Raw genomic sequence first — 17,372 nt, forward strand, 5'->3', positions numbered from 1 at the left:
GGATAAATAGATTTGTTGATTTAATAAAAGTTTCATTTATTTTCAAAAGTTTGTCTTTTTCCCTCTCCTTTTTGAATTGTTTTTCTCCTCTTTTGAAGTTGATTTAGGTCTTATTAATTTGAATTATGATTTAATAGATTAATGACCTAATGTAATTCTTAATTTGAAAGTTTGTTGTTTTCCTATAATTTCCTTCTTAATTTGTGTTGATTGATTGAAATTGCATAGTTTAGGTCTTTGCCAATCTTCAGGTGTCTACAGTAGCCTTTTCTTATCCCTTTTCTCAATAGACCATATTACCAATGCTTGATGATCATCACTATATTTCAATCCCTTATGTGCCTGCAAGACCTCTTCCTCATTTTTAAACTGAGTATCCTTTACTTTTCTTACATATTCAAAAATCATGGCATTGGGAATGTTCCATTCAAGTAAAATCAAAATTCTTGAATCCTTCAAGAATTGTCATCCCCCTTTAGGGTTATTGTTGACAATTGGCTAATAGTGATATGTAATTTTTGTCATTAATAGTAACACATGATGTACAGGTTAACAAGAAACCTTAGAAATAAAGATACTTAGTGGTTGGTAATTAGACAATTGTCTGAGTATAGAATTTGGTTTACAGTAGTATATTGTTTTGTTTATAACATGTTGCAAACGTCATATTATAACAAGTGAAGTTACATTGAGATAGTATACATGTTAGTGATGACATGTATAACCTAAGAAGTTTGTATAGACTATATGGAACAAATATAATCATGTTTTGATGATGTAGGATAGCAGAATTGAAGGAAAGAATTGTTTACAAAACAATTACTTGTCCAATTAGGGCCGACATCCTAGATGTTTACTCTAACTTGAAAAAGAGAATTGTGGTCTTAGCTAACCCAACAGTAACTTATGTAAAGGCATGGTATTTATGCAAAAGACTTCTTATGATAAGGTGTGTGTGATATCTTGATATTATGAGAAAGAAAAGAATTTGTATGTGTTTGTGAAGTTATTTGAGGTGAGAAAACTTTTGTAAAAGTGGTATATGCAAAATTTTGTATGAACTATCTAGTGATTCAAGATTAAGCTTAAGATTAGAGATCAGACAAGGAAGACAAATAACAATAAATTACTTGTTTGAGTAGTGAGCTCTTCTTGTAGTTGAAATTGCATATTTGGGCAATGGGCTTCTCTTGCATACATTGTACCACAACTCCTAACAAGGTTGGAATCTCCTAACAAGGATTCAAAATATCCTAATAGGGACTGCTTATACTAAATTTTCTCATTGACTTCTAACAAGATCCATCCTCTAACAAGCAACTTATATATCAGTATATTATCTAGTGGGTATCATCCCCACCAGGGCTTTCCCTTGGCCAAGGTTTCCCTAGTTAAAAAAAATGGTGTTATGAGTCATATTTGGGCATTGTTATTGTTATTGCTTAGTAGTACTTTATTGCTTAGTTATGCATGGTTTAAATTAAGTAATAATATCCAATTGGCAACCAAAGTTTGTAGATTATTGATTCACACCCCCCCCCCCCCCCCCCAATCCCCCTAGTAATCCCTATTTATAACAATTGGTATCAGAGCATAGTTACTTTGAAAAGGCTTAATAGCTTAAGTAAGATCACTATGGATATGGAGCAATTGAAGAAGAACCTTGAAGAAGCTCTTGAATAGATTGATCTCCTCACTAAAGAAAAAGATAAGATGAAGGAAAAATATGAAGACTCCAAAGTATGTATTGGTTAGTAGAAGGAAAAGATTGAACATCTAAAATCCAAGCCTAAATCTACTGAATCTAGACAACTATTCAAAGTTGAAGACAGAATACAAGATCTTGAAGCATGAATTGAAAATTACAAATCTAAAGTTGACTTTGAGAAATGATTCTAGCAAAATTGAATCTAATTTGAAGACTAAAAATGCAAATCTAAGAGCAAGTCTGGTAAAGGAAACATCTGAACTTGAAGCATTGAAAGAAGATCATGAAGAACTCCTTAAGTACAATACTATTGTGAAAGGTGAATCAGCACAATGTAAATAGCAGCTTGAGAAACTTTATTCTAGCAGAGAAAAGCTTGATAACTCAATGTCAATATAGAGACCTTCTTATGACAAGATTGGTCTTGGCTATCTAATTAACATGTCTACAAAGAAATTTGTTATTAAATCAAATCCAAAAGAAAAAGACAAATCTAATGACAAGATTGAATCTAGTCAATCTTTTGAGAAACCTAAAGAAGCCAAGCACAACAAGGAAGCTAAAACCTTGGATGAACCAAAGCAAGTGGAAACTCCTAAGGAAACCAGGTATGAATTTAGAGGTAAGTGTTTCTTATGTAATGAAATAGGTCATTAGAAAAGAAATTGTACTAATAAGTCATTCAATCATGTTAAGGACTTTTATTGTCATAATTGTCATGGTATGGGTCATAATGCAATTGATTATAGAAAACCTAAGTATGATAATGAAAGGAGAAATAACAGAATGTCCAAATATACTAACCCTACAGATAGAAGAAGATCAAATAAAAGGACATCAAGAGAAGGAAGATCTTATGCAGATAGAAGATAGATCAAGTGTTATAAGTGTAACAACTTAGGACACATTTCTCAAAATTCTCATGTACCTAATAATCAACAAAATCCTAGAAGTAGAGAACCTATATGTCAATTATACAGCAACTTTGGTCACATAGAGAAGTACTGCAGAATGGATAGAAACTTCAAAGATAGAAGAAACAATGGAAGAAACTTTGGGAACAAAAGAAATGATAAAATGAACCATGAAAGGAACTTCAAAACTAGTAGAGACAATGAAGAACAAAGAAACATTGTAAGTGAACTTCAAGAACTTAATGAAGCATTTGTGAAAGGAATAGACATCTCAAAAGAAAAGTTAGATGATGAGATAGGAAGATTGAAGTTAGTTGTTGATTTTGATTCAATTTAGTTGAATTAATCTTGTTCACAGCATTAGAATTTGAGAACTTCAGAGACCAAATTAGAGGTAGCAAAGTTGGGAAAAGATGTATCTTGTTATGGTTAGATGATACATAAGCTTGCTTTTGATTTGGAGCTCATATAAAGAAGTTATGATGAAATTCAAAGTTATTGATATTACAATGAAGATTAAATCTATAGTAGGAGATGAAAAGTAATTTTTTGCATAGAATTTTATGATGCAAAGTTTTAAGGATATTTTTCATAATGAAAGGAGGATTTAGTAAACCTCGAGTGACATCTGAAGATCGGATAGATTATTTTAAGTAGTTATCTGATTGCAGAACATAAGTAACATCTTTTTCATATTCACAAAAGTACTCAATTAATTCAAGTTCAAGTTGAGGGATAAATGGAGTATAGAATTGATTTTAATTCATTGTGAACACATTCATAGTGAAGAGCATTCCAAAGTGACTTGTTAGAGCAATTTCAAAGAAAACCCTAGTTTTGAAAAGAGGTATTTAATCATTTTTCTATAAAATTTGTTTGGTAAAAGATATTGTTGATAAAGAATCATGGATATATCAGTTGTTCACAGTGTTGAAAATGAGGATAGACCTAAGTTTAAGATAGTTTTTATAAAACCTAGTGATGAAAACCCTAACTCTGCATTGTCTATCATTCTGATCAAAGTAGTCTATTTGGAAGACGTAGAAAATTATTTGAATTTCAAGTTTGAGTTGATTGGAAGTGAATATATGAATAAGGATATGGAATTAGTCTTTAACCTTGACATGACTATGAAGCCTAGATTTGAACACTTAAAAGAATTAGATTTGTTTAAGTATCATTTCTACTATGAATTAGATATAGATGAATCATCTCAAATCATACTGAGTAGAATACATGCTAGAAAATTGTGGATGCAAGATAATGTAGTAGACGTTTATGCCAACCTTATACATGAAGTAACTAGTCTTAGCAAAGAAGATAGCATACCCATAGGTGAAAAGATGGTTAAGAAGAAAGTGGAAAGTTATATTAAGGTAGAATACAATGGGAAGGCTATGGTAATTAGCTCCATCAAGAAGGATGTTATGAAATTTCTTAGCAGAATTATTGCTTACTCAGTTTGTGCAAGTTCTAAGATAGATGGGCTTTCAGAAAGATTTATTTATGTAGCTTACAAGATATGTGTTGAGAAAGAATAGGTAAATCTAAGTGAAATACTAAGGATGCAACTCTAGGAAAACTTAGAAAAGATTAAGAGAAAAAAGAATGGTGTGTTTAGATTCCAATCATTGATTAATCACATATTCTTTCATGTGCCAAAGAGATTTCTCTATTTATTAGTAATAGAAATAATGAGTAGTGATAGATGCACTATGGAGAAGATTACAAAGGTATGCAAAAGACACCCTACAGACAAGATATTGGATAGCGGAAACCTAATAATAAAAAAATTCCAAAATGAGATGAAACAAAGATTTAGGATCTCACATACAATTGTGGATAGGTTCAAGGAAGACATATGTATTCTAGTTGATATAGATTATACTTACATTCAAGTAGTGGAACCTTGGGAAACATTTTTGGATCCTTTGAGCTATGAGTTGAGTGATGATGTTGCAATTGGCTACATTGACTTGTTGTTAAACTCAGAGAAAGATAAAGTTGAGTAAAAATTTGGCAAATTTGATGAGATTACATAGCAGGCTCATCAAGCAACCTTGGAGAAAGTATCTCATAAGAAGGTTGAGTCAATCATGAAGAAGACATTATCTAATGTCAGAATGTCAAAGAGTGAATCTAAGGCCATAAGATAGTCATTGAAACAAGGTGTACTAAACATACAACCCTTGTCATTTTCAGTTGCTAAGATAGCCTTAGAGAAGAACATACCATATGCTATAGTATCTGATGTTCAGCCTAGTGAACATAAGAGAAAATTAGAGAGATTAGTCGAAGTAGTGACTACAAAGGAAAAAATAGTCAAATAGATGGCTCCATGACCTGGAAAGAGGCAAAAAGCATTGTTAACAATTAAATGTAGTGATGAAGAGGTTTAGGAATAGGAAACCAAGGAAGCATAAAAGATGATTCCACCTAAGAAAGCATTAGTCAAAGCTTGGCAACCATCAAAAAGGAAGATTGAGAAGATTTAACACAATGATTTCCAATGAGGGAAACTTTGTTTAGATGAAAAAATTGTATGACTTATACAATAATTTTGAAGAGGACCAGATTCATATATCTATTGTAAGATATATCATAGAAAATGATCTTAGTATGAAATATATCAAAGTAGTAGTGAACCAGAAAGTCTATGAGAGACTTATAGATAAGAAGACTCTAGCAAGGGAAGAAGACCTTGACCTTCAAAATTCTATGCTAAGGACAATCCACAAGACTGATGATGAAGATGAGATTAAGAGTTTGTTAAATAACCTCACTCCATACTTGAGAAACAAATTGAGGCTATTTTTGTTCATGGTTGTTGAGAAAGATAAGTTGAGAAAGGAGATAGCAGTAGCTATCAATCAGATGTTGTCACAAACAGCATCTCCTCCAGCTCCTAAAACCTCAGAAGTATCGGTAAGTGGTGATACTATGAAAATTGATCAAACCAATGTTAATCTTAGCATTGATGATACCAATCCATTTGGTTGATCTAAACCAAATGTACCTAACACTAAGGATGTTGAAGAAAATTTGGAACAAATTGAGGAAGAGAAGAGGCTAATAGAAGTTGAAAAGAAGAAGATACAAGAAGCCAAGTAGCAATTTCTTAAGGAAGATAGAAACAGAAAGGAAGATGAAGATAATAGAAGAATTGTAGAAGAAGAAAGGAAAAGGAAAACTAAGGAAGAAGAAAAGAAAAGATCAAAAGAGAAGAAAGAAAGAGAAGAAAAGGAAAGGAAAGAAGAGGAAGAGAGGATAGATAAAGAAGTAGCAAAGAAGTAGAAGGAGGATGAAACTAAACCATCTAGTTCATCTACTCTGCTCTCTCTTACTAGTTTGGCTATTGATGATGATGATCAGATTGGTCTAATTTCATCCTTATCTAAACTTTTATAGAAGAATAAAATGGTGAAAATTTTACAAAAATCACTAATGGAAGTGACTGATAGATTGCGTAATACTTTGACAATACAACACACTGAGTCAGATCCCTAGCTGAGAGCACAAGCAGTGCTAAAGTCATCTGATGAAGAGTTTACTAATTTGCTAAATGTTGTAGAGACAAAGGCTCAAATTTCCCATGATTCTAACTTGTTTAGCACCATCACCAGAATATCAAGAATGACTTAGTCAATCTTGATACATGCATAAAAGAACTTTAAAAATGTTAGCAAGAAGAGAAAGCTTTGTATGTTAAGTGCACCTTATCATGAAAACTAAGGATTTGGATAGCTAGATATATGCAAAGATAAGTGAGCTTGAACATTTATCCAACTAGATCTTTCACCCTTCTAGAAAAGTTGATGATTTTGAGAATTAATTTTCCACTATTCATAGTGAGATTGGGAAATTGGAACTTCAAAAAGAACAAATTTTGAAGAGAACATCTGATTTTAGAGAATCTATTGCTCTAAAGTTATTTTTTGTTGATAAGTGGCTAGAAGAATGTGTCAAGGCCAAGGACACATATACAAACTTTTTGTATTTAGATATCAATGTAGTTGAGATTGCATTATATGCTTTATGTGCAATTCTCAAATTAGCAAAGTCTACCAAAGAGACATGGAACAAAGGAATGGATAGCTTGAAGACAATTTTTGATGATTGTATAAAGATTACTTCAGCATAAGGAAAAGACAACAGTTTTGATAGTTTTAGTCACCATCTTGACATTTTGACCTTTGTCATTGATGTCAAAGGGGAAGTAATAGCAAAAGAAAATTGAAAAGCAAAAATTTGGATAGTAAAGGGGAGAGATGTGAAAATTGTATACATGAGATTATTGGGAGAGACACATGTGTAGTATGAATTATATTGTAATGGAGAGAATTAATGTAAAGCTTTAATAGATTTAATGTTTATTTTGATAGTTAAGTTTTGTCACTTAGCCAATTTTTCCTATTTTGTTGTCATCAATGCCAAAGGGGGAGATTGTTGACAATTGGCTACTAGTGATTTTTAGTTGTTGTCATTAATGGCAACACATGATGCACATGTTAATAGGAAACCTCAAAATTAAAGATACTTAGTGGTTGGTAATCAAAAAATTGTCTAAGTATAGAATGTGGTTTACAATAGTATATTGTTTTGTTCATAACATGTTGTAGATGTCATATTATGACAAGAAATGTTACATGGAGATAGTATACATGTTAATTATGATGTCCATAACCTCAAAAGTTTGTACAAATTGTAAGAAATAGATATTATCATGTTTTGATGATAGGATAACAGAATTGAAGAAAAGAATTGTTTTGTTTAGAAAGGAATTACTTGTCCAATTAGGGCCGACATCCTAGATTTTTACTCTAACTTGATAAAGTGAATTGTGGTCTTAGCTAACCAAGAAATAACTTATGTAAAGGTATGATATTTATGCAAAAGACTTCTTGTGATGAGGAGTGTGTGCTATCTTGATATTATGAGAAATCAAAGTACTTGTATGTGCTTATGAAGTTATCTAGAGTGAGAAAACTTGTGTGAAAGTGGTATATGAAAAAATTTATATGAACTATCTAGTGATCTGAGAACAATTTGAAGATCAAAGATCAAACAAACAAGACAAATAATAGTAAATTATTTGTTTGAGCAATGAGCTCTTCTTGTAGTTGAAATTGTATGTTTGGGCAATGGAATCTTCTTGCATACATTGTACCACAACTCCTAACAGGGTTGGAATCTCCTAACAGGGACTGCTTATACTGAATTTTCTCATTGACTCCTAACAGGGTCCATCCTCTAACAAAGAACTTATATATCAGTATATTACCTAGTGGGTATCATCCCCACCAGGATTTTCCCTTGGCTAGGGTTTCCCTAGTTTAAAAAATATGGTGTTATGAGTTATCTTTGTGCATTGCTATTGTTATTGTTCATAATTACTTTATTGCTTAGTTATGTATGGTTTAAAGTAAGTCATAATATCTAGTTGACAACCAAATTTTTTAGATTATTGATTCACCCCCCCACCCCCCTTAGTAATCCCTATTTCTAATAGTTATTTGTGCAAACTCTTCCATAAAAATAGCTTTGACTTCCTCTTCAATTTTAGAGTCCTTTTTGTTAGGTTCCTCTACTTTGATTAGTTTAAACTTGGCCTCAAAATTATTAATGTTTATTCTCTATAAGAATTGAGAAAATGCTCTAGATTTGACAAAACTTTCATCATCAATAAATATTTTAGAAGCTTATGCTATTACAGGATCTATTTCCTTACCTCTATAATATCCCACAGTGAGAGCTAGTGGAGACATAGGAGGTTCTTAGGTACTCCTTCTATATCTGCAATTCTAACCACAATATCCCTCTCCACTCCTATTTTTCTTCAGTATTCTCTCAAGGACACTTCATCATCTATCCTTATTGGGGTCTAGGTAGGTGAATATTCTTCTACATTAGAAGATGATCCCTGCTCCAATTTGTGTTTCTTAGGTGCATGTGTAGTAGGTGGGCTTTCAGAGTGTGGTCTTTTATATGGAGGAATAGGTTGTACACTCCTAGCCACTATGTACTTGGCTCTTTTCTACAATGTTTACTACCCTAGGTTAAAAATAATTTTACTTTCCAACCTCCTTTCCACCTTGTTCTCCTACTTTTAGCACCCACATTTTAAACTTCCAAGCTAACTCTCCAAAGTAAATTTTGGTTGGTTTTAATCGCTGATGATAGTCTATGAACTATGACCTATGAAAAAGATATAATTGTGAAGATATGTTGAAGTTGAACAATCAAATTTAGAACTTCAACTTCAACTTCAAGGCCAAGTTTCAATTTTCAAGAGCCTCAGTTCCAATTTAAAATGTAAGATCACAAATACAGATCCAAGTACCTAGTCTAAAGTTTAGTGTTAGACTCAGAATTATGTTCAAAGAAATTATTATGGGTGCAATTCAGTAGTTCAAAGATTTAGGAGATCGGTGGCCCAAGTTCAAAACTAAGCTCGAATCTAGTTTCAAGGTTCCAAGTTCAAGATACATGGCTCAAAGTTTCAAAGTGTGGGCCTATAAATTAATGATCTGAGTTCAAGTTTAGGTTCAAGATTTAGTTTCACCATTCAAATATATAGATTATATATGGAGAAGCTATTGGTATAATTGGACCATCTGGTACTGGAAAGTCCACTATCCTGAAAATCATAGCTGGCCTTCTTGCTCTAAATAAGGGTAAAGTTTATATTTGTGGGAACAAGCGAGATGGTTTAATTGGAAATAAGGAAATGTCAGGTTGTGGATTGACCTAGTATTTCAAAGTGCATCTCTCTTTGATTCTCACACACTTCATGAAAATGTTGGCTTTATGTTATATGAACAGTCTAATATGCCATTTGAAAGAATAGCAGCTATTGCTATTGATTCCCTAGAAGCTATCGGTTTAAAGGGAGTTGAGGATCATTTTCCTTTACAGTTGTCTGGGAGTATGAAGAAAAGAGTGGCATTAGCAAAGGCCATTATATCTGATGATTCACATGATGCAATTGAGCCTAAAGTTGTCATGTTTGATGAACTGACTACTGGTCTTGATTGGATTGCCTTCGTTGTTGCTAAGAATTTTATCCACTTTGTCCACATTAAAGGATGTGATGCAGTGGGGAAAATTGGGAAGATTGCTTCGTATATTGTTGTAACCCATCAACATAGCACAATAAGGCAAGAAGTAGATAGGTTTCTTTTCCTTCATGAAGGTCAGATAGTCTGGCAAGAAATTGTAGTGTAGATGGAGTCTTTTCATATTTTTCATGTAATTTGTATCTTATGGAAAACCTGATATGCAAATAAGGATCAATCTGAACCATAAAACTAATTGTGTCACTTGGTGATTGTAGAGCATAAACCTAATATCCATATATACTAATGCTGATAGAAAAAAAATGAATTTCCCAAATAGATGTTGGGTTATGTAAATAGTTAATGGAGCAAAAGCTGAACTTGACAGATGCTTGCAATCTGACATTCAAGTCGAGACATGTCACCGTGAGAGATCCCAAAGTTGCATATGGATAGTAACTATTTGATAAATGTTGATCGACGGATGTGTATAGTATACAAGATGTGAAACCTGGGTATGCCAAAACATAGACAGCACATGTGAATTGTTTTACCAAATACCAATCGATGATGTAAAGGTGAATTCCCATTTAGCACTCCAAGTGTTAAGCTATGTACACAAATATTGTCAAAATGTCATGTCAAGGTGTGTAAGTGAAGGTGAGTTCACTTAGCAACATGTCAAATGGCCAAGTTAAAAAAATTAGATAATGCTATCAAGGGCAGAGTTTGACCTTCGCCAAGAGTGGTTGATCCCCAGAAGTCTTCCTTTGATGCCCAAGAAGAATGCGCAGTGACAAATACATATGAGCATCGATGCTATGTTAAATGGCTGATTATTTGAATCTAAGGTTGATGCCCATGAGAAACCTAATAGAGAAATACCCTAATAAGTGTGTGTCTTCATGGAGGAGCAGCCAAATCTTTTTGCCATCAATCAAAGGGTCTTGGAATAGTCGAGATTCTTCCTTAGGAATAGAGGATCAGGACAATGGAAAGATAGAAAAAATTTTGAGGACTGGAACCATAGACTTGTTGAATCCTTGATTGGTAAATTGCAAAAGTTAGTTAGTAATGAAAATGTTTTGGTTTATGAAGGGTTTTTTGACTATTATACTCATAGAGATTTAGAGTAAGATGATAAAGAGAATATACCAGAAGCTTTTGGCCTTGTTGATTTAGAAGATGTAACTGGTAAAGCTTAATTTGCTCCCAAAAATAGCACTATTAAAAGACAATTCAGGAACGTTAATCAACTACTTAAGGGTATTAATGAGGCCAAGCCCCTTTCTATGTAGGAAAGTGGTCCCAAGGCTACGGTCACTCCAATAATCCGTGCAAGTTTGGTGAAATAGGGATATAAAATAATAGGTTCTCATAGTTGAATTGTGTAGATAGACCAAGTCATAGTTACATGACCGAGGTGGCTACTATAAGCATTAATTCTATGGCATTGAAAGCCACAAGTGTATGGAAACAACTCCTAGTTTGGCTTGTGCCAATAAATTTGTATTTTGCTAGACACATCACACTAATCTAATGGGAAAAAGCTGGCAATGGAAATTGCATGTTCCTTTAAAAATAGTTAAAGGGGCATTTTATTGATTCACTGAAGGTTCTTTGTGACAAACAACAACCCACTATTTACCACTTGATAGCTGGTCCTAAGTGAATTATAAAATTATAATTTAACACAATGATATGTGGGAAAAAGATTGTAATTAAGAAGAGCTTTGCAAATATAGGTCGTTTAGAAAATAATTAAAGTTGAGGAAATTAGTTATTACCAAGAATCAGTTATGAGGGAAGTTAGTAGAGAAAATGAAAACAAGATTAACCAAGGACAAGAGGGTATAGATGTCGGGTTTTCTTCTTTTTTCAGGTGGGAGTAAGATATTTCTATTTTGTAACAGGGGAAATAGTTTCTCTTTATGCAGATTGACTGTAATAAGGGGATTGAACAATATTATTATTGTTTTATCATGCTTTTGAAATAAAGAGAGACATAAGTGTGTTTGATTTTGCAGTCATATACATTTGTGTTTCTAATCTGGAAGGATTCTGAGTCCTTTTATTTCTATTTTAGATGTAGTTCTTTATTACTATGTCAGATGTGATATATGTAGTCTTGTGGTTATGTATTCACACTTTTGCATAAATATTTTTACAGCTTTCTCTCTCTCTCTCTCTCTTAATTTTCTCTATAATATGAAAACATGGTAGATTGTCTTGTGGCTGTTTACTAGTTTTTCATTCATTTCTAGTTTAGCAATCTATTAATCACATTTATTCCATATTAATGGATGAATGTCTAAAAAACCATTCATGTCTTCAGGTTAAAAACATAACCAAATATCACATTCATTAAATATCTTTGATGAGGGAGCTATACCTCTCAATTCAAAAGAATATAATCAATCAAATGATAATCTATCCAATTGTTAGTGCATTTTGTTCTTCTTTTGAAACATATTGAGTCATTGTTTGCATTTCTATTCGAAGGAAAAAATTGTATACTAACAATTTTTGGTGACTCTACTGGGGAAAGAAAGTGAAGTTCCAGTGATTTCCTTTCCTTGGATATCTAAAGGTTACCTCCCAGAGGATGGAGGTTGGAAACTCCAATCTTTTTGGTAAAAGAAGCCTAGTATAATCATGGCCTTGGCTATGACTTAGTCATGTCAGCCACATTTTGGTCCTTTTGGTCTACCTCATTTTACACTCATGCCCACTGGATCAAAGAAATATTTTCTTGAGTACGCTGGAAGAAGTGATCAAGATTTGGATAGCCACATTTTAGCATTCAAAATAGCATGTGGGATTCTTGGAATTTTAGAAGAAGATGTGTTTGTTCATCTATTTGTTAAATCTCTTGTTGATGATGCTATTGTTTGGTTTCAGTATTTGGAAGATGGGTGCATCATTGGCTAGAGTGTGCTAGAAAATAAACTCCTTGCAAGATTCAAACTAGCAGTTAATGTGGGCAACCTATTATGCCAACTCTTCAAGATTCAGAAAGGAGAAAATGAAGAGATAAGAAGCTTTGTGGATCAATTCACATGAACCTTGACAAAGATTCCTCAAGTTGACTAGCCCAACCAAGATAACCTATTGTCAATCTTTATTACAACATTACATCTAGAAGTCTGATTTCATCTCAAAAGAAGTAAGGTATGTGACTTTGAAATCATGAAGCAAGAAGCTATAAGAATTGAAGATTATTTATTTTTATCTAGTTGGTTTCAACAAGAAAACATTTCAAAATTCTCTAGTCTAGATTTGAAATTAATAGATGAGCCTACATGTGATAAGTCTGAGCCATCAATTGATGGTTGTGATAGGCTATCACTAAAAAGAGTTTGTCTCTATGAACAACAATATCATCTAGAGGCAAAACCCAAGATGAGAAGGCTCATCTTTAAAAAAGTAAAACCAACACCCTCTATTTTGGATTGTCAAATTACATCAATTTTCAGTGTAGAGGACTTGGTAATACCTCCTTCATTTGAAAGCAATCCTTACGATACGATGGGATCATATCACTTGCATGTCAAATATGATGATGAGGATTCTCAAGAAGTCACACCCGAAGAAAATAATTCTTCTAATATAACAAAAAGTTGTTGTTCACACATTGAAGATGATAAAGATCATTCCAAATTGGATGACTTAAGTAATCCCTTTGTAGAGGAAGAGCTGGTTGAAGAAGAGTTGAATGTAAGCTTATCAATGAATACATCTCACCCCATCCTTGGATCTTTTTCTTTTGAACCTACTAATGTAGTTTCAGCCATCAGCATCAATCAAGAAAGCATGCCAAATCAGTATGACAATGGAAAGGATTCATGAAGAAGGAGTGAAAGACATCTTTCAAGGTGATGGAGAGGTACAATATGAAGCCTTTTTATTTCATTTCCCTTCTTCTCAAAAGGAATGCTCATGAATTGACACACAAGAGGACTTTTGTACTCCTATAAGGTGTTCAAATGTTGATTTGTAGCCTAAGGTTAGACCCCAACTAGACAATCTTCATGAATCAAAGGCAATCACACTCACTTGTGACAACAAAGGTTCCCATATGGGAGAACCTCTCACATGGTCAAATAAAGAAGATACTCTCCAAATAATTAATGGATCAACAAGTGAGACAAAAACCACATTTGAAGAGCTAGATGATAAGTGCACTTGGAATAAGCTTAACCCACTATATCTACCAATAGGGTTCCACGAAGATATCATTGTTAGAGAAAACTCTCTTTTCCAAATGCAAGAATCACCTTCGAGTGGGAAAGATTATTTATTTCCCTTTGGCATAGAGAATGCTGAAGCAAATGTACTACATGAAAAGCCACAAAGACCATTGAAGGTTTCAGCAAACACATTATATCACAGTGAAGAAGTGTTGTCCTACTTACTCTCAGCAAACAAGGAAGGAATTTCTCTCATGAAAACTCTAGGTATGAGCCTTTCAAACTCCTCTAATTTAGATAAAGAGTTTTCAGACTTATTAGTAGCAAAGGATGATGGATTGATCATGTTTGAGATTAACCCTATGCTTAAAAATGCTCACTCCTATCTTGAAGCTATTTTCAATTCTGAAAAGCCTCTTTTGTATGCTAATCCCAAGGGTATATATGCTAAAAATAGCATAATACCTAGTTTGAAAATTTTTGAAATTTTTTTGTTTCAGTGGATTGTTGGAAAAGAAGTTGAAAATTCTTTGCAGTGTCCAGGAAAACTCAGAATTTTATGATGAGATGTGGCTCTTTGGACAAGATGATCAGTGGATAAGGTTTCTATGCATGATTAGTCTAAAATACCAAGAAGATGAGTTTTCCAAATGGAAGTGTTGGGTAGCTCCATGCCAGAACAACTCGCTTTTTAGGAAAGGTTCTTTCTTCTCACAGCTAGTGAATGGCTTCATGTAAGTTTTTCCTCAACTTGGACCCTATCATGAGTTCTTCTCACCTATGTACATTTGTAAATCTTGCTACTCTCTATTTTTGATGGTGTTTATTGTAGTTGTTTGAGTGTTTTGTTGTTGGTTGCTTTCATTATTTTGGTGTTGTCCCATATTCTCTCTCTACAAGTAGCTCCCTTTGTTCTCTACCCCATGAGTCTGTTGCCCAATGGCTAGGCACTGGTCTATACCACAAATTGTTGGATTCTTTGTGTCCTTTACCACCCATATCCCTAATCAGAGCTAATTGTTATCCTACTTTTAGCACCCACATTTTAAACTTCCAAACTAACTCTGCAAAGTAAATTTTGGTTGGTTTTTAATTGCTAATGATAGTTTATGAACTATGACTGCAAAAAAGATATAATTGTGAAGATATGTTGAAGTTGAACCATCAAATTCAGAACTTCAACTTCAAGTTCGAGTCCAACTTCAAGACCAAGTTTCAATTTTCAAGAACCTCAGTTTGAATTTGGCATGCAAGATCATAAATGCAGATCCAAGCACCTAGTCCAAAGTTCAGTGTCACACTCAGAGTTATGTTCAGAGAAATTATTATGGGTGCAATTCATTAGTTCAAATATTCATGAGATCTATGGCCCAAGTTCAAAACTAAGCTCGAATCCAATTTCAAGGTTCCAAGTTCAAGATACATGGCTGAAAGTTTCAAAGTGTGGGCCTATAGATTAATAATTTGAGTTCAAGTTCAAGTTTGAGATTTAGTTTCACCATTCAAAAGTATAGATTATATATGGAGAATTTTTTGGTATAATTGGACCATCTGGTACTAGAAAGTCCACTATCCTAAAAATCATAGCTGGCCTTCTTGCTCTAGATAATCGTAAAGTCTATATTTGTGGGAAAAAGCAAGATGGTTCAATTGGCAATAACAAAATGTCAGGTTTGTGGATTGGCTTGGTATTTCAAAGTGCATCTCTCTTTGATTCCCTCATAGTTCATGAAAATGTTGGCTTTATGTTATATGAACAGTCTAATATGCTACCTAAAAGAATAGCATCTCTTGTTACTGATTCCCTAAAAGTTGTGGGTTTGAAGGGAGTTGAGGATCATTTTCCTTTATATTTGTCTATAGATATGAAGAAAAGAGTGGCATTAGCATAGGCCATTATATTTGATGATTCCAGTGATGTAATTGAGCCTGAAGTTGTCATGTTTGATGAATTGACTGCTAGTCTTGATCTGATTACCTCTGCTATTGTTGAGAATCTTTTCCACTCTATCCACATTAAAGGATGTGATGTAGTGGGGAAAATTGGGAAGATTGCTTCATATATTGTTGTAACCCATCACCATAGCATAATAAGGCAGGTAGTAGATAGATTTCTTTTCCTTCATGAAGGTCAAATAGTCTAGAAAGAAATTGTAGTGCAGATGGAGTCTTTTCATATTTTTCATGTAATCTGTATCTTATGGAAAACCTAATATGAAAACAAGGATCAATCTAAACACAAAATTGATAGTGTCACTTGGTGATTGTAGAGCATAAACATGATATCCATAAATACTAATGTCGATAGAAAAATAATGAATTTCCCAAATAGATGTCGAGTTATGTAAATGGTTAATAGAGCAAAAGCCAAAGTTGATAGATGCTTACAATTTGACATTCAAGTTGAGACATGTAGCCTTGAGAGATCCCAAAGTTGCATATGGATAGTAACTATTTGATAAATTTTGATCGACAGATGTGTATATTATACAAGATGTGAAACCTGGGTATGCCAAAACGTAGACAACGCATGTGAATTGTTTTACCAAATGCCAACTAGTGATGTAACGGTGAATTCCCATTTAGCACTCCAAGTGTTAAGCCACATACACAAATATCATCAAAATGCAATGTCAAGGTGTGTAAGTGAAGGCGAGTTCACTTAGCAACATGTTAGATGGACAAGTTTAAAAATTCAAATAGCGCTATCAAGGGCAGAATTTGACCTTCACTGAGAGTGGTTGATCCCTAGAAGTCTCCCTTTGGTGCCCAAGAAGAATGCACAATGACAGATATGTATGGGCACTGATGCTATGTTAAATGATTGATTATTTGAATCTAAGACTGATGCCCACGAGAAACTCAATAGAGAAATACCCTAATAAGTGTGTGTCTTCATGGAGGAGCGGCCAAAGCTTTTTGCCATCAATTAAAGGGTCTTGGATCAGTCGAGATTCTTCCTTAGGAATAGAGGATCAAGACAATGGAAAGCTAGACAAATTTTTGAAGACTAGAATCATAGACTTGTTGAATCCTTTATTGATAAATTGCAGAAATCAGTTATTAATGAAAATGTTTTGGTTGATGAAGGGTTTTCTGACTATTATAGTGATAGAGATTTAGAGGAAGATGATAAAGAGAATAGACCAGAAGCTTTTGGCCTTGTTGATTTAGAAGATGTAACTGGTAAAGCTTCATTTGCTCCCAAAAATAGCACTAGTAGAAGACAATTTAGGAATGTTAATCAACTGCTTAAGGGTATTACTCAGAACAAGCCCCTTTCTTTGCAGGAAAATGGTCCCAAGGCTATGGTCACTCCAACAATCTGTGTAAGTTTGGTGAAACAAGGATATAAAATAATAGGTTCTCATAATTGAATTGTGTAGATAGACCAAGTCATAGTTACACGGCCAAGGTTGCTGCTATAAGCATTCATTCTATGGCATTGAAAGCCACAGGTGTATGGAAACAACTCCTAGTTTGGCTTGTGCCAATAAATGTGTAT

General features: G+C 33.6%; 1 pseudogene; it reads left to right on the plus strand.

The window, feature by feature from the left end:
* The first annotated feature begins 13,205 nt into the window (after nucleotides 1–13,205).
* On the plus strand, nucleotides 13,206–16,011 carry LOC149549181 (protein TRIGALACTOSYLDIACYLGLYCEROL 3, chloroplastic pseudogene; annotated as a pseudogene).
* Nucleotides 16,012–17,372: the final 1,361 nt, after the last annotated feature.

Source organism: Cupressus sempervirens, chromosome 7 (assembly GCF_028749045.1).
Source record: "Cupressus sempervirens isolate cs-2001-9-10 chromosome 7, ASM2874904v1, whole genome shotgun sequence".
Classification (NCBI taxonomy): Eukaryota; Viridiplantae; Streptophyta; class Pinopsida; order Cupressales; family Cupressaceae; genus Cupressus; species Cupressus sempervirens.